Source organism: Equus przewalskii, chromosome 7 (assembly GCF_037783145.1).
Source record: "Equus przewalskii isolate Varuska chromosome 7, EquPr2, whole genome shotgun sequence".
Classification (NCBI taxonomy): domain Eukaryota; kingdom Metazoa; phylum Chordata; class Mammalia; order Perissodactyla; family Equidae; genus Equus; species Equus przewalskii.
In genome coordinates this window covers 32038135-32063519 of record NC_091837.1, presented here as the reverse complement: position 1 = coordinate 32063519, position 25385 = coordinate 32038135, and the positions used below count along the sequence as shown (strand labels likewise).

Genomic DNA, 25385 nt, shown 5'->3' with positions numbered 1-25385 from the left:
CTGCAGGGAACAGCAGCCTTGCCTGCTCAGACGGCCTCAGTTGACTGAGTGCCTGACATCCAGACATACTGAACTTCTCTGCCCTGGGTCCCTAGGCGGCTGCAAAGTTGATGCCATGGAGACAGCTCACCTCCACCTCCTGTTGTCATGGTGACGGAGCAGCTGGACGCATCCAGTCTCCCAGGTCGCCTTGGGCTCCCCAGGAGGAGCTGCTGGTCCAGCAGGGCTTTTATGGGGAAGCAGTGAGGGGGCAGGGACTGCAGGTGTCAGGCGATTGGAGAGAACAAGGGCCTGCTCCCAGTCAGGGACCGCCTGTGCTCAGGTGGGACAGGGCCAGCCTCCCTGGGGAAACGCACCGCAATGTCCACAAGCAGGACTCAAAAGCAGACAGCCCTGCTGCTGCGTCTGGGGAGCTCCAGTCTTCACAAGACACACTAAGCACTTTCCACACCCCAGCTCAGTTCGTCCCCAACACCCTCCCGAAGTGGGAACTATGAACTCCCCATTTTACGGTAGGGGGACTGAGGTTTGGAGGCTGAAATGACTGGTCACACTCAGATGCCTCTGAGTCCCAAGTCTCTTAAACACTGAATTACATCACCTCCTGGGATTTAAAAAATCTCATCTGCGACAGTCTCTCAGGGCCATAGAGTGTCTGAACTGGGATTTCTGAGGATACACAAACTCTCTTCATTTTACAGAAGCAGCAACTGGGGCCCAGACAGGTCTAGTGATTTGCCCGAAGTCACACAGCAAATTGAGGGCAGACTTGAAGCTCAACCTCCTGACTCAGAGATGGAGGTTCCCCAGGACAGCAAGCACCAGCCTCTGACACCGTGGAGGAATCCCCAGATCTTGGCAGCCTAGGGAAGCAGCTCCTAGTCTGGCCCCAGGTGAGAATCCCAAGCAAGCACAGCAATGTTCCCCAGAGGCAGACACCCAGCCCAAGCAGGTTATAACGGCCAGGGGACTATGTGCAACCTTTGGGTCATGGCCAGGACCACCCCCACTCCTGCCTCATTGACCAACCAGTCCATGGAGATGACCCAGCCCGGGGCTGGATGCCATTGAGGGGGCTGTGACCACAGGGGTGGCTCCAAAATGATGCTCAGATAGTAGGTGGCCTCTTCAGGGCACACTTTTCACTAAGAGGACAAATAATCAGGCCAAACTCATGAGCTATGTGCTGGGCTCGGCAGAGCCTCCAGGGGCCTGGAGTGTTGGGACCCCCCACATCCTCAGCACTGGGGATGAGAATGCCAGGAGCTCCGGTCCAGCTGTCCCTCCCAGCCCATTTTCTGCAGAAAGTTTGGATTTCCCCAGGTTCCAACCTGAATGTTCTCATGGAGCAGCCAGGAAACCTTCCCCAAATCTCATGCTCATCTACAGAGCTGCAAGGAACAGGACATGAGCCCCTCCTCTCCTGGTGTCTCTGCCAAGGAAGTGAGTCCGCTCCTGCGATGACACGTGGGACTGCTGGAAGGGCTGGGATGGCGGTGATCTGGCTGAGTGCATCCCCTGCCCCCAGTTCTCTCTCCCTGTCCTTACACACACGCACGCACCAGAATGGACGTAAGCAAGCGTGCAAAGCACTCTACACAAAGCCCATCACCCAGGCAGCCCTGGGTGCAGATGACAGGGACCTCGCTCACCAGAGCATCACCCGGGCAGCCCTGGGTGCACATAACAGGGACCTCGCTTACCAGAGCATCATCCCAATAAACACTTTGTAAAGTCAACCTGAAAATAGGACCAGCTCCTTCTCTCTCGGAACTCTGAACTGGCCAAGAAAGAGGCAGTGGTGGGGGGCTGGGGGCTTCTTCATGAATCAAATTAAAGGGGCCCACTGCCTTCCCCCTGGCCTCGCTCAGCCTGACAAGCCTTCAAGTGCCTGCCTTTGCGGATCCAGTGGGATGCTTGGCTAAGCCGGTATGTCCTGCTCTCTGCCAGAGGAGAGAACACTTATCATTTACCCAGAGCCAGGCTGTTACCAGTCTGGCTTCTTCACTCATCTGGCTCTGGGTAAACCAGCCTGCAGAGAAGCAGCTGGAACTGGAGTCCCAGATGGGGAGCGGGAATCATTTCACAGCATCTTTGCATCCCACTCCCTTATGCAGTCCTCTTACCAGGTCGAGGTCCCTCAGCCCTGATCTGAGAGGTCTCAGCCATGCGCAGACTCTGCCAGCAGAGCCCAGCAGGCACCTGGGGGCTCTCTGCAGACTCCCTGTCCCGCCTGGCACGCTCACTCTGTGGCGCCTTCCAAGCTGCCAGCGATGGACCAAGCAGAGTGGAGTCCGGTTTTCCTTTCTACCCCCAGGGCTCTCCACCCAGCTGGGGCTGTTACTCTGGGTCTGGTACAAGGGGCATCCTTCGTGCCTCCTGCGGGAAAGTGGAAGGGTGTGCATCCAGGATTGCAGCAGCAGTGACAGCAGCGGTGGCTGGGGATGAGAAGGTGGTGGTGATGCCAGCCAGCGAGCCAGGGAGGTGGGCACAGGGGAGAGGAGGTGAAAGCCGGGCTCCTGCATTTTTGCAGCCCGAGGCGAGTGGCAGTGTGGGTGGCGCATCCCCCTCTCTGTGTCCACGCTCCATGACTTCCAGCCATGCACTCCACGCCTGTGCTTCAGCAGGTCCCCTCATCTCTGGCCCAGCTTCTTTTTTGTTTTTTAAATTTTGATAAAAATCATATAATATAAAATGTACTATCTTAACCATAACAATATCAATAGCATAAAATGAAGTGAGAGAGAATTAAAAGTGTAGAGTTTTGTATGCTATTGAAGTTAAGTTGGTATCACTTTAAAAAGACTATTATAACTACAAGACGTTTTATGTAAACCTCATAGTAACTATAAAGAAAAGACCCCTAGTAGACCTAGCAGATACACAAAAGATAAAAAGAAAGGAATAAAAGCAGACTACTTAAAAAACTAACAAATCACAAAGTAAGATAGCAAGAGAGGGGAAAAAAGAACAAAGAACTACAAAAAAGTCAGAAAACAACAGAATGGCAATAGTAAGTTATTTCCTATCAATAATTACTGTAAGTGCAATGGATTAAGTTCTCCAAACAAAAATCACAGAGGAGCTAAATGGATTTTAAAAAAACAGGATCCAACAATATACTCCCTGCAGGAGAGTCACATAGGCTGAAAGTGAAGGGATGGGAGAAGATATTCCACGTAAATGGGAACCAAAAGAGAGCAGGGATGGTCACACTTATATTGGACAAGATGGATTTCAGTGAAAATCGGTCACAAGGGACAACGAAGGTCACGGCATAATGAAAAGGGATCAATTCCTGAAGATGCGTCTGGCCGCATGCCCAGTTGCGGAAGCAGTGTGGGGTAGCTGCAGGGAGACCAGAGAAAAGACCCAGAGATGGTGTACAAGACACAAGGGTTTATTGGAAGTTACTTACAGAGAGCGTCCAGTGCTGGCCAGCTGCCTGGAGTTGTGCACCTGCACCCACACCTGCCACCAGGAACAGGGAGGGTGTTGCTTATATAGGGAGGGGAACAAAAGGCCACATGCTTGCCAAGAGGGACTGTCCCTGCATGGCCGCATTCCAAGGAGCAGTAGCCCACATGGAAGGGCTCTGTGCTCCCTCAGAACATGATGTTCATTGAGAGAAAAAGTTACAATACCGGATGGTTGGCATCCTGCCCAGAGGGGGCGAGAAGGACACATGGTTAAGATAGGGCACATAGGCTAATGCCGCTATAGGATATAACAATAGTAAATATATATGTACCCAACATTGGAGTACCTAAATAAATAAAACAAATATTGGCTAAACGGAAAGGGGAAATAGACAGCAATATGATAATAGTAGGGGACTTCATTACTGCACTTTCAACAATGAGTAGATCATCCAGACAGAAAATCAATAAGGAAACAACAGAATGAACAACGCTATACCAAATGCATCTAACAGAGACATATACAACATTCCATCCGAGAGCAGCACAATGCGCATTCTTTTCAAGTGCACACAGAACATTCTCCAGGTTAGAGCATATCATGGGCCACCACACACTCTTGAACAACCAATGGATCAAAAAGAAATCAAAAGGAAAACCAAAAGATACCTTGAGACAAACAAAAATGGAAATACAACATGCCGAATTTCAGGGATGCATTAAAAGCAGTTCTAAGAAGGAAGTTTCAATTCAGCTCCTTCCAGGAAAGAGGAAAAAGGAAAGAATAAACCTGTGGGGCAATGATTCATGAATGAAGCCACACACATACTAAATAGAAAGCCATAACTGTATATGTTGACAATGGAGACAAAGAGAAAGATCGAAAGAACAGTCACTGAAGAAATGTTTTCTGCAACATATTGTATGATTCCAATTATACAGCATTCCAGAAAAGGCAAAAATTAAGCAATGAAACAATCACTGGTTGCCAGAGGAAGGAAGTAGGGTTGAAGGTGAAGCATGGGAAGCGGTGGTTTAAGCTGGAGAAATTATTCCCTATGATACTGCAATGGTGGATACATGACACTGCATTTGTCAAACTCATAGAACGTTACAAAGACTAAACCTTAATATATGCAAATTTAAAAGCTCATTTTGGAAGTTGGGTCTTGCTAGGATGGAAATCAGATTTTGGCAAAACAATATAACTGTATTACAAATGTATAAAACAATTCACTGAAGGGGGTGGAGGTAAAACGTGCTGACCTACGTAACTTTGGAAACGAGTGGAACCTGTAAGATTATAGGCAAAATAAGCTTTATATTAGCATTTTACTCTAGTTGATACAGTTGTTTCCCACCAGAGTATGGGTTAACAATTCCAATACTACTATACACGTATAGTCAAACTGCACAACCAAGGAAACGGATGGTGGGTGGTGGAAGTGAGGTTTCTTGCTGTTGGAGTGGGAGACTATAGATAAGCAAAGAAACAGGCTAGAATGATCTGTGTGGTAATGGATTAGAGTCAGGGACATCAGCATGAACTCACGTTGGCATAATAAAGATACATATGACCATGTTTAGAAATACTTACATATATGTGCATATAACTGGTTAGTATACATGCACACATATTTCTCCTTGCTAAGTCAGCTGAGAGGTTCTAGAAGCAACAACATCCCAGTGGCAATGAGCTCACCTAACACCCAGATCTTGGTATCTAACATCATTCTCCAACTAAAGGAACCAAGTCTCCTTAGAGAAATGACAGATTCTAGAGCCAGAGCAGGAATTATACAAGATGAGCCTGGACTATCTGGTAGTGCCAGAAAGTAAGGAAATGCTCAAAAATCACATTTATTGAGACATGTAATGTAGGAGCTGATTGAAACAGGTACCAATGACCAAAGCTGGAACAATTTTAGCAATAAAATGAAGGAATTAGCATCGTTCCAATTTTAGCATATGTGCTGCTGAAGTGAGCAAGATGAATGAATTAGTATTGGATTATAACTCAAAGTTTAAAATAAATATCCAATCTGCTCTATTGATATAAGTGCATGAATGAGTGAATAAATAAACACACAGATCTCTTGTGCAGAAGAATTGTTAGGCAGATCATGTTCCCTAAATGAATGAAAGCATAACACCCCACTCCTTAAGTGTAGACTGTGCATAGTGACACCTTCCAAAGAATACAATGTGAATGGGGGAAGAGTAATTTTACAGTGGGGAAACCTGACAAACCTTACACCATCCGGTTGATCAAGGATCATCACCAGTGAACAGTCATGTTGATTGTATGTACTCTTGATATGCTATGATCCTCTGTCAAAAACATATAACATAGTCAAATCATGAGTAAAACATGAGAAAAAACCCAATTCAGGGACATTCAACAAACTATATGACCACTGCTGCTTTGAACTTTTTTTCTTGCTGAGGAAGATTCGCCCTGAACTAACATCTGTTGCCAATCTTCCTCTTTTTGCTTGCGGAAGATTTGCCCTGAGCTGACATCTGTGCCAATCTTCCTCTATTTTGTATGTGTGTCACTGCCACAGCATGGCCACCAATGAGTGGTGTAAATATGTGCCTGGGAGCCAAACCTGGGCTGTGGAAGTGGAGCACACCGAACTTAACCTCTAGGCCACAGGGTCAGCCCCTACTTCAAACTTTTAAAGTTATCAAAAACAAAAACCATCTAAGAAACTGTTACAGCCATAAGAAGCCTAAGGAGACACGATGGATAAATATAATGTGGTATCCTGGTCAGTATACTAAAACAAAAAAAGGGACATCAGGTAAAAACTAAGGAAATTGAATAAAATATTGACTTGAGCTTGTAATACTATATCAATATTGGTTCATTAACTGTAACAAATATACCATGTTAATGTAAGATGTTAATAATAGGAGAACCTGGGTCCAAGATATATGGGAACTCTCTGTAGTATCTTCACATTTTTTGCAAATGTAATTCTACTCTAAAATTTAAAAAAATAAAAACCTGAGAATATCAAGGTAATTATAGCCATGTTAAAATTAATAGCACATGAAAATGGATAAATGCAGTATTTGTGATATTAGGTAAATTATATAGTGTGTATTTCATATATATATACATACATATCAAATAATATAAAATATTGTTACATTAATTTCAGATAACTTGAGTATATTTTGTTAATATACATTTACTCCCCTTATTTGGTCCTCTAACAAACTGTGCACATTTCAGTGGTAACATTAGGCATCTGTAATGTACGGGCTTATGTATTTATTTGTCTATATTGCCAGCTAGAATCGTTAGTTCCTCAGTGGGAGACACTATTTCTTATGAATCTCCTAAAACCCATCAGTACCTAACTTGGGAACTTTTAAAACCGTTTAGTACAGCAGGATCCCAGCAAGATGGTGGAATAGGTGGTGCCCCACCCTATCACCCTACAGCTACAATAATTTGGCAGCCATCCGTGGACAAAAATGCCTTTGAGGGAGCTTGGGATCCAAGTAGGAGATGTGAAAAAACCCAGTGCAACCCAAGACCAGGCAGGGCTGTTTTGAGAAGGCAGGCCTGTGCCCAGGTGGCCGAGCGGCTGATCATGGTCTACAGATCTGGAAACTGCCCTGTCCCCTGTGGGTAACTGACCCCAAAGAAATGGAGGTATCTAGAGAGCCTGACAAAAAATTCAAAATCATCATTGTAAAGAAGCTCAATGGGATGCAAGAGAACACAGAGTGACAATTAAACAAAATCAGGAAAACAGGATATGAACAAAATGAGTTTAATAAAAAATAGAAATAATAGATGTCAGCACAATGGCAGAATGAGTTTTCTATCACATTCCCACCAAACAACACTGATCATGACATTCACCCATGGACAGGAGTGCCTTGGTGGAAGTCTGGGAGTCCAGCAGAGAAGTTCTAGCACACCATTGGAGCAAAAAAATAATCCGAGGTTGGATTCACTGAAGAAGATAAGAACAGTTTCACCTGGTCCACATCACCCCTTGGCCCCAAGGCGGCACAGCCCGGTGCCCAAAGACACCTTCTCGCCTGTGATCTCTCCCCGGGGAAAGGGAGAGCGTCCGAGAGAGTGCCCGAACCAAGAGGCTCAGCTCCCTCTCACTCATCCAGAAGAGTGAGGTGTGCTGCATGCCTGGGGGGTGGACAGGGGCTGGGAGAGCAGCGCCCAGGCTCTTGGAGGACAACGAAGGGATGCGGGTCCTACAACTGCTCCTCAGACTCCAGTAGGAAGCCTGCCCATGAGACCCGCGGGAGGCCGTCCCTGGGGATTCCCCAACTCGTCCACAGACACCTCCAACACGCGCACCTCACGTGCACGGCCCCCACTCTGCGGCTGCCTCCCTGTGCACACCCTGAGCGAAAGGCTTTGCAGATGGCTACTGAGCATGCGCAGGAAGCTGGCCCTCATCTGCAGAATTCGCAGAAAAACACGAACTTGAGCATTCAGCACCACCCTAGGGAAAACAAACAGCAGGCTGTCAGCTCTCGGCCTGGCTTTGCAGGATTGAGAGAAAGCAGACGATCTTAAGATTGCACTATTATATTTTGGCACATCCATAGATAGAATCTGAGAAAGCCGCAGAATCCCCAGCAGGGCTGACAGAGCGTATTTCTCTCCTAAAACCAGTGGGTCGAGTCTGGGGGAGTCACCCTCTTCTTCAGAGGTGAAGAGAGCAACGCAATTCTTCAGAGAATGTGAAAAATCAAGGAAACATGACCCCACCAAAGGAACACAGTAATTTCCCAGGAACCAACCCAGAGAAGTGGAGACGTGCAATTCTCCCAAAAGAATTCAAAATAGGTATTTCAAGGAAGCTCAGCGAAATATCAGAAAACACAGAAAAACAACTCAACAAAATCAGGAAAACAATTGATGAACAAAAGGAGAAGTTGAACAGAGCGATAGAAACCATAAAAAAGAACCACACAGAAATTCTGGAGCTGAAGAATATAGTGAATAAATAAAAAATGCAATAGGGAGCGTCCACATCAGACTTGAACAGGAAGAAGAAAGAATCCGCAAAGACAACCTTTTTGAAATTATCCAGTAAGAGGAGAACGAAGAAAATAGAATGAAAAAGAGTGAAAAAAGCCTATGTGAATTACGGGACACTAGCAAGAGAAAGTAGGGGCAGAGCGAAAGGGGTAAAGGGGCACCTGTGTACAGTGACAGGTGGCAACTAGACTTTTGGCGGTGAACACGATGCAGTCTATACAGAAGTTAAAATGTAATAATGTACACCTGAAATTTATATAATGTTATAAACCAATGTGACCTCAATAAAAAAATAAAACATGACCTTGAGACATGCTCTTGTGATGTTCTGTCATAAACTAAAGCAAACGTGATTGTTCATAATCATTTTCAGAAATAAAAACTTCGTTAGGCCTCTGCCTTTTCCAGTGTCTTACCAGCTCACTTCCAAAATGGCAAAGTAGCAAACATTATTTTTCAGATCGTAGCTACCAGTAAGAGACTGTGTTCATCTGAATTTTAATGAAAGATTGAGAAACAAAACAGAGACCTGAGTTCACCTAGTCTTTTTAAGATTAAAGGATAAAATAATTTATATTATATATTCTGTACATGTGTTAATTAAATAGTATATTACATATTAAAGAGGAAAAAAGATCACATATTCTCTTATTGAATTTTTTTCTATTTATAATGGTGCAACATATAATTGGTGAATTAGATAATTTATTCATGTATTCAAGATATATTTGAATGTCTCCTATTTTCTTGTGAATATATTAAAAACCAGACACAGGATAGTGGTTACACTGGACAAGATTTCTCCCTCAGAGTTCACAGCAAAATATAGATTAATTAACTCATAATCAAAAGAAAGTGTTTGCCAAGAAACCCAAGAAAATGTTCTTACTTTGACTAAAAAAAATCTCATCCACTTCTCCCACCCTCAAGAGTTGCTTTTACTTTATGAAATCCGTTAAAATATCCCCTTCAAAGTTTAATGTAAGGAATTAAACAGTGCATGTGTCAAGCACTCTGGTATAATATACTGAATCATGTTGATGAAAGTATAGTATTTGAAAAAATACTGAATGACATTCATGCATTTCAAAAATTTAATTGTCTGACCACAGTTGCTAGTAAGTAGCCATTGTAAAAGCAGATTTAATTTGCGGAAGCAAGAATTTGACATCATATACTTGTACATTGACCTTTTTCTTTAAATTATATAATTAATCCATGTTCATTCTAAGTCATTCCTACTAATCTCATTTCTCCTGATAAAAATAAAAAGAAAGGTCAATACATAGGGGTGATTGTAATTGTTGGTCACAGTGGGTAAATAGCATGACTAAGTTATTCACAGCCTAAGGATGTTTACCACCTTCATGTACTATAATTTCAGCAAGCAAATTGGGAATCAGATAATACTTTTCTCTACAAGTTGCATTTCACTTTTTTAAGTTGGGTTTTCTCTGTTTTCAACCAATGATAAACAGCCAGAGTTTCTTCCAGTTCTCTTTTGTTAACTCTTCTAAAGAGACTGGGTCACAATAACAATATTTTTTTTCATTAATCTTTCTTGCATCTCTTCTACTTTAGCTGAAATTTTGTAGTCAATTATATTCACAGAGATTAAGAGAAATGGAAATTCAAAATACTCATTTTAATCTCTAAACAACAAAACAACAAATGAGAACAACAGTATAACAAAGTCAGAAAAAATTGAAATAATACATTTTCAAAAATTACATTTGCATAGACTTTGTCATATTTAAAATGATACTTTCTGGTAGGGAAGAAAATTGAAATCTTATGTCTCAGGGCTAATCCTGAGATTTAACGTGGCAGTTGGAGAGCTTTGGTATAAAGGAAAGACTGTCAGTTAGACTCCTATTTGAAAAGACAGAGCTACAAGGCATTCACATTGGTCCTCCATGTCAACTGGCATACATTCTTTTTATTCATAAAACATAAAGCCACAGAAAATTCCCCTAGTACCTGGTGCTGTTTTCTCTGGGTTAAAAAGAAAACAGTCAATGTTTTAGAGGAAATGTCTAAGTCTTAAATAGCTCTGACATGTTGACTGTTGCTGTGTCACTGGTCTGTTCATGTCCTAAAACACTGAAAAATGGAATTATTCATGGGGCACCCTATATAGGGAATCTAGTAGAAGAAACACCACCACGTAGGCTTTGGCAAGGTCGCCTCTAAAGAGAAATTTTTGGAGTAATACAACTGAAGTCTGCACAATTAACATATTTAAAAAAAAATCTTTTGGATGGTAGTATAATATTCTTCATAGCATTGTCGCGAAGAAACACGAACACGTGTGACCCCCTCTTTTTCTTTTGTTGGTTGACTTGTGCGGACATGTGGAAAGAGTGGTCGGCTCCTCAGCAAAGTGCTAACGGCCTGTGAGTTGGCCACTCTCACCAGCGCTGGTGCACTGCCCCTGTCTGGTTGGTTCTCTTCCGTGGGTAACAGGACAGAGAGCAAACACTGCGAAGCAGGGAAACAACCACGAAACTAACCATTTAAATCACAATGCTGAGGGTAAAGTCAAAGAAAGGGAGGGAGGGGGAGAGCAGGAATCAAGAATGCAGTGAGCAGCTGATAGCGATATAGCTCATAAAAGATTACGGTCATTAGGGGGAACACGTATTGGAAGAGGATATGGAAAAGAATGCATGTACTTAAAATCTACATTGTAATCCACACTTAAAACAATTTATGTTTAATCTACGTTATATATATTTTTTATAATGGGCATACTTTGCTTTTTCTTTCCCTGTTTTGTTTTCTTTTAAACCTAAATGAGTAGGTTCTGAGAAGACAGCAGGAGCAGCCTCCCCTTTTCCCAGAGACCAGAGGGCCCCAGGGACTGGGACAGGAGGGGGAAGAGGTCCAACGTTCCCATCTCTGCGCTGGTCTCCATAGACGGCATGGTGGAAGAGGTGGAGGGGCAGAGGGAGAGGAGGAGGTGGTCTGTCCTGGGCTGGAAGGGGTGAGGGGTGGAGGGGACAGGTCACCAACTGGATGCAGGGAATCTGTCCTGTCACATGGAGGTGCACATGGGTGTGCCGGGCTGGTTCAGCAGCAGCATTTTACACAACCAGCTGACAAATCCACTTCAACCATTTGTACCATTTGATAAAGGATGGCTCATGAGCATCTTCAGATCTGCTGGGTTCTCAATTAGGCATTTATTTAAAACTCCTTGAGGTCCTGAGCGAAGCTGCTGGTGGCAGCTTGGAAAGCAGCTCCTTCACAATACCATCCGGCAGTTGCAAGATGGCCAGAGCTGGCCAGCTATCCATCTGTGGCCGCTGCGGGGTGTCCAGGTGCTCTTTGCCTTGGGAAGATGCTAGGAGGCTCTCCTTCCACCCCCCCGACCATGGCCCAGCCAGATATTGCCTCAGCTCCTTGGCATCAGGAGAGGGATGGGGTACCTTCCCACGGACAGCTTCTCCAGGGACAGGCCGTGCTCCCGATGCCTGACTGCACCGATCAGTGAGTGTCTTGCAACTGCTCAGAGATGTGTAGGATCGAGTTCCTACAACGGGGTTGGCTGTGGAGTCAAGCTGCCCGTTCACCCCAAAATTGCACGGCTTGATCTCCCCTCTGCAGTTGACGAGGCTGTTAGAAGATTTCACATCTTGGTGCATGATTGGTGTGCTTTTCTTGGGGATACCCCAAGCCTCAGGGAATTGCAATGTGGAGCTTCCCCAGAATCTCTTGGGAATTCTCTTGGCTTCCTTCAATGCCTGGTCCAGAGAGCTCCATAGACGCCCATGATGTACGGGGAGTTACACTCATGCAGCATCTGCCGCTCGTGGATGATCTGGTCCCTGATGGCCAGCTCCATGTCCAGTGAGTCAGTTTTCTTGCCCCGATGAGGCCTGAAGTTCTGTGCCGGACTTCGGGGACATCCCGCTGTTCCCAATAACCAACAGGACTTAAGGAAGGATATGGTGTAGGTTGGAGATAGGAAAAATTCATTGAAAATAATTACTGAACATGTATATCAGAAAATGTGGAAAATAAGAGGTAAAGAAAACTCTTCTGAGGCACTTCTGCTCTCAAAGACGAAGCAACACAGACCATATTTTCTTCCAGCCCGAAATGACTAGAAAACCAGATAAAATATATAAAACAATTGTCTTCAGGGAACTAAAAAGAAGGTAAAGGCAGAGAATGAAGATAAAAGTAGAAGCAATTAAAAGAGAAAACCAAAAACAAGAAAGGAAAAGTTGGTTCTTTGTGATGGATAAAATTTATAAACTTCCAGACAGAGTGATCATTAAAAAAAGTGTTCATATGGAGGCTGGCAATATTAGGAATTAAAGACGACTCCACACCACAGATCCTACAGACAAACAATGATAAGGGGATATTCTGACTACTTTTATGCTATTCAATTAGAATCAGCGTTCCAAGATTGTAGATAAACATAATAAGATATAAAATATACTATAATCACTATTATACATACAACATAAAGAAGGAATAGGAAGTATAATAAAAAATAGACCATGAAGGCAATCCTGCCAAGAAGAAAACAGCCAAATCAAACTTCTCACAATATGCACATATAAAACAATTGAATTAAACACCAAAAATGGGGGAAAATAGATCAGACCAGCAGAAAGAGCTGAAAGATGATGGATGTGAAGAAATATCTCAGAAACGACATGAGGAAAGTGTGACAGAAGTGTTGATACACTTCTAGAGAATAGGGAAATAATTGCTAATATACATCCAATCAGAACTACAGGGGAAACAGAGGGAATGGTGACCAACGGCAATGGGAATAATGATGAAAGTTCAAGGCTTGGCCATATACTTTTTAAAAATTTATTTCTCAATTTTTTATTTTGAAAAATTTCCATCCTACAGAAAAGTTGAAAGAACATTCATGTACTATTAACCTTGAACACAAGTAACATAGTGCCATATTTTCTCTCCACATACACTTCGTTTTTGGGGCTAGCCCATCTGAAAGAAGTTCGCAGATATCCTGACCTCACCCCTAGATACTTAAGCGCGCATCTCCTAAGAACAAAAGCATTCTTCTAAGAACCACAATATCATTATCATACCTGAGAAATTTAAGTCAACAGTATATCGTTACGCTTCCATGTTCAAATTTACCCAATCGTCCACAAAACGTACTATACAACTTTTTAAAAAATCCATAACCCTGTCCAGTTCACAGCTGCCTTTAATGCAGATCAGTCCTTATGTCTTTTTTTTTTTTGTCTTTCATGATATTGACATTATGGAAAAGTCCAAACAAACCACATTCTGGATTCATCGATTATCCAAGTGTTTCCTCACAGATTCCAGCTACCTGTTTTTGGCAAGAATGCTATAGCGCTGTTTTTCCAATAACCTCACAGCAACAGATGTATGTTTTCCCCAGTATTGATGCTAGAAATTTTTTCCACGAAGCATCTATTAACATTTTGCAAAGGAGCAATGTTTCATGGAATACAGTTTAGGGAACACCTGAATTAAAAAAAAAAAAGTGAAACGCACTAAAATGTTTGAGTTCGTAGAAGAAAAAGCAGGTAAAGATTAAAACTCATTTTTAAATTAACAAACTTCCTCATTTCCTTAAGTAATGCAAAATAAGCTTTCCTAAATTTTAACTTACCAAAAAAACCACAAAACATTTCACAGATGAGCAACCTCAAGCTTAAAGAAGTGAAGTAACTTTTCCCAACTTCTACCCTTACTGTATTTACTGTGTTCAAGAGCTGAGATTTGAAATCAGGTCTGACGGCTTCCATGTTCTTTCCACTAGATTCTCTGCTTCCTTAAGACTAACGTTTAATTATCTATAACTGAATATTCTTAGGTCTATAATTAATCTGGGGTAAAAGTGTGGTCTTTTAGTCTAAATAGTAATGAAACCGCTAAGACCGACCAATAATTTGCTTTTTTACTGTTCTATATTCAAAAGGAATCAACCAATATCAAGTAGATGAGAAAGGCGTAACTCCTCACAAATGCATGCAATTGAGCAAATCCTGTGTAGGGCCTGGGGTCCTGACTCCACATACTAATTATAATGCAGCCCCATTTATGACCAGTTCTATTCGCCATAATTTGATCCTTGCTCTTGCCTGTTGATGCTCTGTTTATATTACAGCAAACATTTGGGAGTCTTCAGTTTTCCCTAAAATTCCTAGGACTCAGGTAAAACTCAGGTTTTACTACTTATTACACACTCCAACAGGCTTTCAAAAAATTCATTACCGTTCTGCGCCGCAGTGACGCAGCCTATTGTAAGCACGTTCTACGTGATCTCCATTTCAGGCGAGAGCCTGTCCCCCTCGGGCGACCTTCCCAGGGCCGGGTCCTTGCTTTTGGTGCAAGAAATATTAATCAATACGAATGGGTAACTTTTAAGAGAAAAACCTGCGGGTCCTTCAGCCATTAAAAACCACGCCATAGCTTAAAAACTTGAGCTCCATTCTAGCTAAACGCTGAGCATTAATCCGACAGGCTGGTAGTTGCTCTGCGGAGTTTGAGTCTGCTTAACCTCACCAGTTGTCACACATCCCCTGTCCCGCCCTCTACCCCACACTCGAGGCTCCAGGCAGAGAAGAAAGGGGTCTGCGCGAGGCCGCCGCGGCCTCCGGCCCGGGCTGGACCCCCTTCAGTCTCCACGCTCCGCTAAACGCGGGGACAAGACGGGAGGGACGTTACCCTCCAGCTTCGGAGGTGCAAGATCCAACCCGCACCGCAGAAAAGTCAAAGCCGAACGAAAGGCTGTAACCCGCGCTCGCCGCTGCACCTCCCTATAGCCGCTGGCCTCGCGGACTGCCCACCTGCCGGCCGGGACATTTCGGCGACCCCGCCGCCGCAGGACCGGACACGCGCTGGACCCCGGCCCCGCCCCGCCCCGCCCCACCCCGCCCCACCCCACCCCACCCCACCCCACCCCACCCCACCCGGCCGGCCCCCGGCCCCCGGCCCCGCCCTACAGCCCAGCCGCCAGACTGGACACGCCCGACACCTGGCCTCCGCCCCCCTCCGCCCGCCCCACCAGCCCCAGGCCCCGCCCCGCCGCCCGCCCCAAACCCCGCCTCTGGCCCCACCCCGCAGGCCCCGGGCCCCGCCCCGCCACCGCCGGACCAGACACACCCCGGACCCGGGTCACGCCCCACCGCCCCACCCCCGGCATCTGGCCAAGCCCCCTGCCTGTCCCACTGCCCCTGGCCTTGCCCCCTGCCCGTCCCACCCCCCCAGCCATGCCCCCTGCCCGCCCCAAGCCCCTGGCCTCTCTCCCGCCCCCGCCGTCACTGCGCTCCACAGCCCTCCTGCGCCGCGCCACCCGCCTCAGACCCTGAGGATGCCCCGTGCCGCCTTCCACCTCGCGGCAGAGGGCGCTGCTGGCCATGTGCTTTTGTGCTTTGAGGACGCAGTCATATGCACAAGTAAAATAATAATAAAAATCTGCGTAAAAACCATTTCAATGAAACTACAAGACATCAAAGATAAGGTGAATCTCTTGAAAAGACCCAGAGAAATGTGGAAAATTACGTGAAAGCCAAAAGAATGAAAACTAAGAAAAGATAAAGCGTAAAGCAAAAAGAAAAATATATTAAATATATTAAAAATACATCATAGAAAATATCTCTTAACCTAAAATTTTAACCTCAGGGACTTTTATCCCAAGAATGAAGGTAAAATAAAGAGTATTCAGACAAAGAAAGAAAGTGAGAGAAAAGGAATGTCGATGAAAATAATCCATAACCAATCTATAAATGAAAATTTGGGTGAGTTTATTCTGAGCTTAAATCTGAGGATTATAACCCGGGGCCTTTCTTCTTGAAGGAAGAAAGGGCACCAAAGAAGTGGGGTGCACAGAGTGGTTGTATACCCCCAGAGAGGATGTTTCACACAGGATTGAAATGTCTCTTTTACAATAGTCACGAGACTGCTCTGTCGGCACAGCATTGATGGAAATAGCAGGTAGGTCTGCTGTCTCGTTGAACACAGCAGGGTGGCAGGTCTGTTGTCTCGAGCTGGGTGGTCACAGATGAGCTGGGTGGTCACAGGTGAGCACAGCAATCAGTTCCTAGCCTAAGGAAAGTGCTTAATCCTTAAAGAAATGCCAACATTGGGAGGGGGAGGGAAGTCAGTTACAGGAGGTTACCAGACAAGCACAATAAAATGCAGATTTAAGTCCTTGCCTTTGGCATTGATTAAGAGTTTCTAGAGAGAAGGTCATCTCCTTTCTTCTTCCTGGTACAGAGAGGGAGGCACATTTTACAGATAGAGATTTACCTTACAAATGTAAACGTGTCCTAACAAAGGGCAAGTTCCATTCCTCAGAGCCTCTTTCCCTGTCCCAGTTTATCAAAAGCAATCAGCCTCAAATAATCCTGATGCCAAAGAGACATATCTTGGGGTGGCCATTTCCAGCCCCCTACAGATCCCAAGTGTGGACCTACGCACTGCTTTTCAAGCCATGCTGTGGCAGGTGTTCCACATATAAAGTAGAGGAAGATGGGCACGGATGTTACCTCAGGGCCAGTCTTCATCAGCAAAAAGAGGCAGGATTGGTGGCAGATGTTAGCTCAGGGCTAATCTTCCTCAGGAAAAAAAGAGAAAAGAAATGGACTTAAAAACACAAAGGAAGAAATACATTTCTTAATGACTCATGAAAAAGACAAGAAATCATAATGGAAATTAGAAAATCTTTAGAAAGAAAAAAATGACCAAAACATGACATGTTGGAATTCATTGACATAGAGATAGAGCAATACTGGAAGGAATATATATGTGGCTTTAACTGCTCATGGTAGGGAGATTTGACCTAAGAATTGGTGTATTTAATAAGTTAAGTCAATTATTAACAGAATTACTCCAAAGAGTATATGAGGAAGAAAAATATAAAAAGGAAAATAAAACAAAAAGTGAAATAAAATAGGATTTTGCAAAGAAAGATGACTATGAATTAGAGGTCTCCACCTTAATATCTTGAAATATTCAGGCATGTAATGTTGCTTCAAAATTAGAAAATTCAATGATATGAAATGATGCGGGGTCGGTGAGCCGAGGAGTCAAAAGAAAGATTTCTTAGACTCTTAAGATCTGGCAGTAGTGCTCTTTTATTTAGAGAATAGTGTGGAATAGCATGGGGACAGGGCCCATGGGCAGTCAGAGCTGTGGCTGCTGCCACTTCTGCTGCCCCCGCTGGCATGGGGACAGGACCCTTGGGCAGGCAGAGCTGGTGCGTGGGGACAGGACCCATGGGCAGTCAGAGCTCCTGCTGCTGCCCCGAATTGAAGGTTAGGGCTAATTTTATAAGGCATGGGTATGTGAGTCATCTCTTTACAAGACAAAGGAAAGAACATGAAAAAAAGTTAAAATGGTATCAGTGCAGGTGGGGTCTGGTCATTGGGTGATCCCATGATTTTTAGACAAGAATCAAATCGGATTAAGTAAAGGTTAGAAAGGTTAGAAGCCACCACCCTAAGTCAGTTACATGAGATTGCCAGACAGCAACCAACTTAAGTTCTTGCCTTCCCCATTAAGAGTTTCTAGGGATAAGGTCATCTCTCTTCTTCTTCCTGGTACAGAGAGGGAGGCATCTTTTACAGATAGATTTACCTTACAAATGTAAATATGTCCCAACAAGGGCAAGTTCCATTCCCCAGAGCCTCTTTCCCTGTCCCAGTTTATCGAAAGCAATCAGCCCAAAACAATCCCGATGCCAAAGAGACATATCCTGGGGTGGCCAATTTCAGGTCCCTACAAGGTCATCCCCCCTTCCTTCACAAATGCAAAGGTCTCTCAAAAGGGCAAGCAAAATTCGAGTCCTCGAAGCCTGCTTCTCATCTGCAGTTTTAAAAGTAACCAGCCTAAAATCCTCATCATAATTGACATCTTAAATTAATTTAGCGAAATCATAAGATTATTTTAATAGTTGCAAATAAAAAATATTTCAATTTATTTCATCTTCCATTTAAGGTGAAATTTTAAAAAGAAATTTATAAAACTTTGGAATAACATTAAATAAATCCAAAGTAAATCAAACAATAATGTCATGTTACTACATTTGAAAATTAGATAGTGTTAATCCTTACATTCAATGTAATTCCAATGAAAATACCCAAGGCTTTGAACTTGGAAAAGCTGGCTCCAGAATTCATCTGCATTAACAAAGTGCCAACAAGCCAGGCCACTTCTGAAAATTACAAGTGCATGACTTATCCTACATGCAGGACTGCCCACATGGATTGTGCTTAAGGATAAGTCACTTTGGCTGTTCCCCTTCTATATTTACAGCTTGAGTCACCCCAACTCAGCACATCAGCATTTTGGTGTCTTACTCTCATGCAATCCCGAAAAGAAATACCCTGCTGAGACAGCGGTTCTGATCCACTGACTCGGCCACCTCTTGGAACTGGGGTTGGCCACAGTGCCTTGGGTTGACATCACAGGTGCAAACCCTGGAGCTCCTCTGGACATTTGGTTGGGATGTGGGAGAACGGCTTGCCCTGTGCCCTGAGCGGGGGAGATGGGTGGGGATGGAACCTCACTCTGACCAGGCACTGGGAGCCCCACCAAGACAGTTCTGGGAACCCCACCAAGATGATACTGCTGCCCTGATGGGTCCAATCGTGGAGGAGATTTGACTGTTAAAAGTGCATCAGGGCCCTCTGAAGCAGGAGCCCCTGTGTCTGGATTTAAGCTTGTTAACATTACCAGATATACAACTATACTATAAAACTCTTGTAATTCAAACAGTGAGTTATTGGTAGAATGGTAGGGAAAGAGAACACTGGAGCACAGAAGATAGCCATGAAAGCAAAACTAGACATACACCTAAACTTGCTATGTGACAGAGGCACTGCAGGTCAGAGCGAGCAACAGAGCAGCACAGCAAGTCCCCGTGGTGTGTGTCTCTGAGCTCCTCCTACGTAAGTGCACTGGGGATCTCAAGAAGAAAGTCCATGAGCAATGTAATCTCTGTGAGGGCGGGAAATCCTGTCTGTTTAGCTTAATATCAATATTACTGGTACATGGAACTGTGCCCAGCACAGACAATATTACATAAATAGCTTCACTTTTGATTAGCAAAACCACAAAAATATATACCATCCCCAATAGCAGAATAGATCAATACATTTTTATATCTACACATGGTAGAATACCTCATATTGTTGAAAATAAGTGAACTAGAGAAACAGCCATCAACATTTCAAAATGCAAAATATTAACCAACAAAGGGAAGCCACAGAAGAATACATTGTATAACATTTAATTTAAATAAGTGTAAAATACAGATAGAATTAAACATTATACTGTTGAGTTCTATAAACTAAAACAAGGTAACAGTTAACATAAAATTCAAAATGATGTGAATAGAGAAAATGGAGACTGCAAAGTGAACAGTCATTTTGTCTGACTCAAAGCGGATACTGGGACCTTGGCGCTGGTTCTTTAACCTGTTTACACACACACACACGAGAGACTATAAAGATAAGTCTTGTTTCTGTTTCTTAATCTGGATGTCAGAACATGAGAGCCCTTTTTATTTTCTTTCTTTAAACTACACACACACATTTAAAAAAAAGAAGAATGACTCTCAGGTTTCAGCCTGGGGCAAGTCGATGACCTGCTTGTTACTGTCATGAAGACCAGTTTAAGAAGGATTGGATAGGATGAGAAACAGGGTGACACATCCCATGTTGTCTTTGATCATGACCCATAGCGGGTAGAAAATGTGAAAAAGCAGATTAGGGATTTTATTTTACTTTTTTAAAATCTGGGTACATAAGTTTTTCGGACACATACGATGTGCTCAACAAATGTTCTTTGAATGAATTACTAAAAATAATGTGATAAAATTTAAATGTTTAACCTTCAGAACATCCCTAGTCTTACTATCCTGTTTTTCCAAATAAAGCAGCGGAGACACATGGGTGTGAAGTGACCCACCTGTCCTCACAGAGTTGAGGAACCGTGTACCTGGGCTTCATACCCAGGTGTTTGGCTTGATAAGGCTCCCTCTTCACCGACATGCTAGTCTGTAGTGATGAGATGGAAGATACATAAACTCAAACACGAATGTCTGCTGGAAAGATTAAAGCAACAGAGGAAAGACTACAAGTGATTTTTGTTCTCCTTTTCATGTTCCATTTTTTAAAAAAATTTTAGCACAATAAGAATGCATTAATTTTATAAGTAGGGTACTGTTGTTATTAAACAAGATGTAAAATGTAGAAAGGAGAAAAGATTAAAAATCTCTAGAACATTTTATTTCAGTATACATTCTTTTTTCTCCAACATTAATTTTTAAAATGTATTTTTCATTTTGTTGTTTGAATTAATTCAAAATTTAAAGACATAAAAATTAAACACAGATGGTGCTCACTCCCAGTCTTTGCCCATCTTCCCATCTGCCAATCTTTATATACGTTGGGTGAGACTTATTTTTACCAGTATGTCCTGAATGTATGTCGTATCAGGACACAGCAGCGTAGTACTCCATCATGGGTGTAGATCACAGATAAAATATCGCAATTCTTTTCACATTACCCTTGCTATTTCTAGAGTGGCAATAATTTTATCCGATTTTTTTTTTAACCTTCTAAGTGTTCTAGTAATCTTATGAAAAGATAATTGTGATCTCATAATGGCCTTTCATGCAAGACCTGGAGGTCAACCAACTGATCCATGGCAGGTCAGGGAACCAAATTTTTATTCCTGCTTTCCAACCCTGAGCAAATGTTAAGTTTCAGCTGTTAGTTCAATGGGTGTTCAAGGTCATGACTTTCACACAGATTTAATGCTTTAAACGTAATGATTCTGGGGAAATGATAATACACATTGTTTCACATGACCAACATTGCCACACTCATTATTCCATCATTATGATACGTGGATCTTGCATCTCAGTCTCATTGGATGTTTCTTTTCACCGAATTGGAATCTCATAATTAATATGGTATCTAGATGTTTCTCTGCATGGAGATGAGGAATTGAACCCTTGTGGCTGATGCTATTCTTTGACAAGCGTGGTTAAATTATCATTTTGGCATACACATTCAGACTTTTTAAAATTGGTTATTGTGATGGTTGGCGCTGTGATGAGACCTGCCTATTTGTGTTAAATCTATCAGTAGTGGTCTGGTTAATCTGATGTACACACACTCACAGGTGCATTATAAACTATCTGAGAGGTTTGCAGCATGAACAGATAGGAAGGGGTGGTAGGGTTGCCACCGGCCTCCGCTGGAGCACTAGAAGGTGCGTGGTGGGATGAGGGGGCCCCTGGGGGTGTGTCCTCAGGACCCCCAGACCTGGCCGAGGGGAAGAGTAGGAAGAAGTCGGGCCCACAGGAGCCCAGTGGAGCCAGGGAAGTGGAGCCAGGGCAGGAGGAGCCCGAGGCCACGGGGCCGAAGGGGAGCAGGGCAGACTGGACAGCCTGAGCCCTGCGCTGGGGACATCCTGGGCCCTCTGGGGATGGACGGAGGCCCCGGTCCTGAGTCCGGCCTGGGGGCACCCGCTCTTCCGTTGACCCCTCTCAGCTCTGCCTCCGTCACCTGCAACCACAGACTGAGACTCTGTTCTTCCGCCTCCACCCAGAGAAGGGACAGCCCAGCTTGTCTTCCTTTCGCTCATCTCCTGTCGCTCATTTTTCCTTTGTACTAGGAGTGCCGCATTGCCCAGCTGTAACTGAGGCTGAGGTTTGGGAACAGTCAGCCAGTAAGAGATGCGGATCCGGACAGAATTTATTCAGTGCTCACTACAGCCAGGACCTGTCGTGTTTCCGGAACCGCTCCCTCCCATCCCTGTGCGTTTGTCGGGGACAGATTTACCCCACCCACCCACCCACCCACCCAGAAATGCCTAGTGGAAACATCTGCAGCCTTCGAAGGGCTCGTTATGATCCCAAAGCAACACAGGTTCATGATAATATCAAGGTTTGGAGAATTTCTCATATTTTGAGCAATGTGCATGCGATGAGGATCAAGGCTTCCCCAGGCCAAGGCGTCCTGGCCTACATACCCATCCATATCCTCCAGAAGCATATGACGTCCTGACCTGATCGGATCTGATTTGTATCCAAAGTTCCAGGATCACCCTATAACCAGACCCCGCCTGCACTGATACCATTTTAACAGCTTTTTTACATGATCTTTCCTTTGTCTTGTAAAGAAATAACTCACATACCTGTGCCTTATAAACTTAGCCCTACCCTCAACCCATTGCAGCTCTTCGCTGCCCATGGGTCCTGTCCCCATGCTGTTCTCTGAATAAAGGAGCACCACTACCAGATCTTGAAAGTCCAAGAAATCTTTCTCTCAACTCCTCGGCTTGCCAAGCCCACATCACATGCACTATGGATTTAACATCTATTTCTAAGTTACAGATTGAATTTTAGTACTGTGAAGCCACAAAAGAATATAGCACTTGTGTTCACCTAAAACTAAACATTTATTGTTTTTAAACCAAGCAAGTTTTAAGCCACTACATTGTTTCAATTTGTTATATCAGCCATAGGAAACTAGTACAGGAGGACAGAGTTCTTAGGAGGTGGGGGCACAAAACCACTGGTGCTCAATTAGGGCCCTACCTTCCAGTGACTGATTTGCGAAATCTGATGTGGGAGCAGGTTATTTTGAGAATGTTCCTCCACTGACTCTAACACTCACTCACAACTGAATAATAGCTTTTGGGAGGGAAGTGAGACATCAGAATGCTCTCCTAAAAGTTCACGCAGGAGGTAGAACTTCCAGGCCACAACTACATTTCATTGCATCCTAGTGATTATTTATGACTTTAACTTGTTACATCCCCCTGTGAACTGAAACTAAACATTGTAACTAAATAGGTGGAGTATAAAGTCAAAATCACAAGAAGTACAATTCTGTACCCACAAAAATACAATTTTGTGAACAGGTTTTACCTCTTCACAGATTTACCTCTTTGCAGATTACACATGGAGGTAGTTTGCCAATAATCTTTAAGATTTTTCAGCATTTTACCTTCTGTACATGCCTAAAGCTGTCATTTACTCTTTTTGTATATTTTTTGTTCGATATTTAATTATAAAAAATAAAGCCCCCATCTGCGTAGGTCCCTCTGCACTCTACATCAGTATATCTCAGAGTCCTTAGAAATCCGTTCCTCCTTCCCTTATTCGCTCACTTACTCAGGTGTACTCGCTCAGAAAATACCGATGTTTGTTTAGCACATGCACACTCCCCTCTGCACATCCATTGTACTTGTGGAGATACACAAACAACACACAGTCCCTACCATTGAGAAGCCATTTCCTCCGTGTTTTACCAGCACTTTGTAAACTCCTTTATAACCGTGCCTCCTGCATCAGATAATAATTGTTGATGTGTATCCCAAGACTTGAGCTCTTGTGGGCAGGGAGAAGGTCAGGTTCATCGTGGTATCTGTGGAATTCCATAAATGTGTGCTTACACATGGTGCCAATGGACCGAATCAACCCAAAAGGAGAATAAGGTAAACACACGTAAAATTCACTCTACATATCAAAGTTTTAAAAGCAAAATCACATTCTATTGGGAAGATTTTACCAGACAGAGATAGCAGACATGGCAACTCAGGGCTCTATGGTCACCAACCATTTCTGTTTCCTCCTGAGCACCAATGAAGACAGTATTTTCCAGCCTCCTCAATACAGGTGGAACGAGGTGAGGCCACAGGGGATCATGTTGTAACAGCTAGATCTTAAATTAGCATGAGGGAAGCCATCCTAGGAAAAAGAAGCAATATTGTAACTATGACCCTGACTCGCTAGTGTCTGTGAACATGTTCTACCTTGTGTGTAGCCTGGATGATTAAGCACTTCTCGCTTTTGCAATATACATGTTCTGCTGTTTCTATGACTCTTGCTTAATGTATATCACCCAGCTGTGATAAGACGATAGCTTTGTTCTCTGAGTTCTCCAGGAACGTGACAACCTCCAGAAAGAAAAATTCTGCATTGGTACTCATCACAAATGACAGAAGAAAGAGAGAACGTGGCGCCTTGAAGTTTATCACACACTGGATGGTCAACATCCCCGACTCCCTCCTTCCCTGCCCATTTCCCGTATATAACTGCCTCAAGATTCTGTATGATTTTACGATGATTCTTCAGGACACTGGTCTGACATCTTCTTTTTTCTTTAATTTTTTTTGAGGAAGATTAGCCCTGAGCTAACATCTGTGCCCATCTTCCTCTACTTTATATGTGAAATGCCTACCACAGCATGGTGTGCCAAGCAGTGCCATGTCTGCACCCGGGATGCAAACTGGTGAACCCCGGGCCACAGAAGTGGAACGTGGGCACTTAACCACTGTGCCACCTGGCCGGCCCCTGCCATCTTCTGATTTTGCCAGTTAATTGTATGTATTTTCCTTTCTCAACCACAGGTTCATTTGCAATTGATTGGCACTGGATTGCAGCGAGCAGAACAAGCCCATTTTTGCTTGGTTACAATGTGACGAGTTGTGGCCCATGGAACATGGGTTAAAAGAATGTAGGCTACTTCCAGCACTGGCCCCTAACATCAGTCACCCTTCAGATTTTCTGTCTACACTCCTCCTCTTTCTTCACAACCCCAGAGGCCACAAGTCAAAGAAATTGGTGTTATAAAACAGAAAATGTCTGGACACCTAAATGACTGCATTTAGTCGGCCTCGTCTCCCACCACCACTTTCATTAAGAACCGTGATACAAGCAAACATTAAACTTTTATTGCTCTGAGCTCCTGAAATGTTGGGATTGTTTATGACAGGTGTTATGTCCTGACTAATACAGAAGAAGATGGCTTTCCAGGCAAAGGGAGCCACATGAACAAAAGCAGGAAAACATATCAAATGCCTGGAAAATATAAGGAAGAAAAGAGTCAGAAGTCCACGCTAATGAAAAAATGAGAGCCAGATGCCACAAAGGCCTTGATTGA

The 25385-nt window shown here is 43.7% G+C and overlaps 1 pseudogene; it reads right to left on the bottom strand.

Annotated features, from left to right (window-relative positions):
- Positions 1 to 11563: 11563 nt before the first annotated feature.
- On the bottom strand, positions 11564 to 20477 carry LOC103542523 (dual specificity mitogen-activated protein kinase kinase 2 pseudogene; annotated as a pseudogene).
- Between the last annotated feature and the right edge of the window lie 4908 nt (positions 20478 to 25385).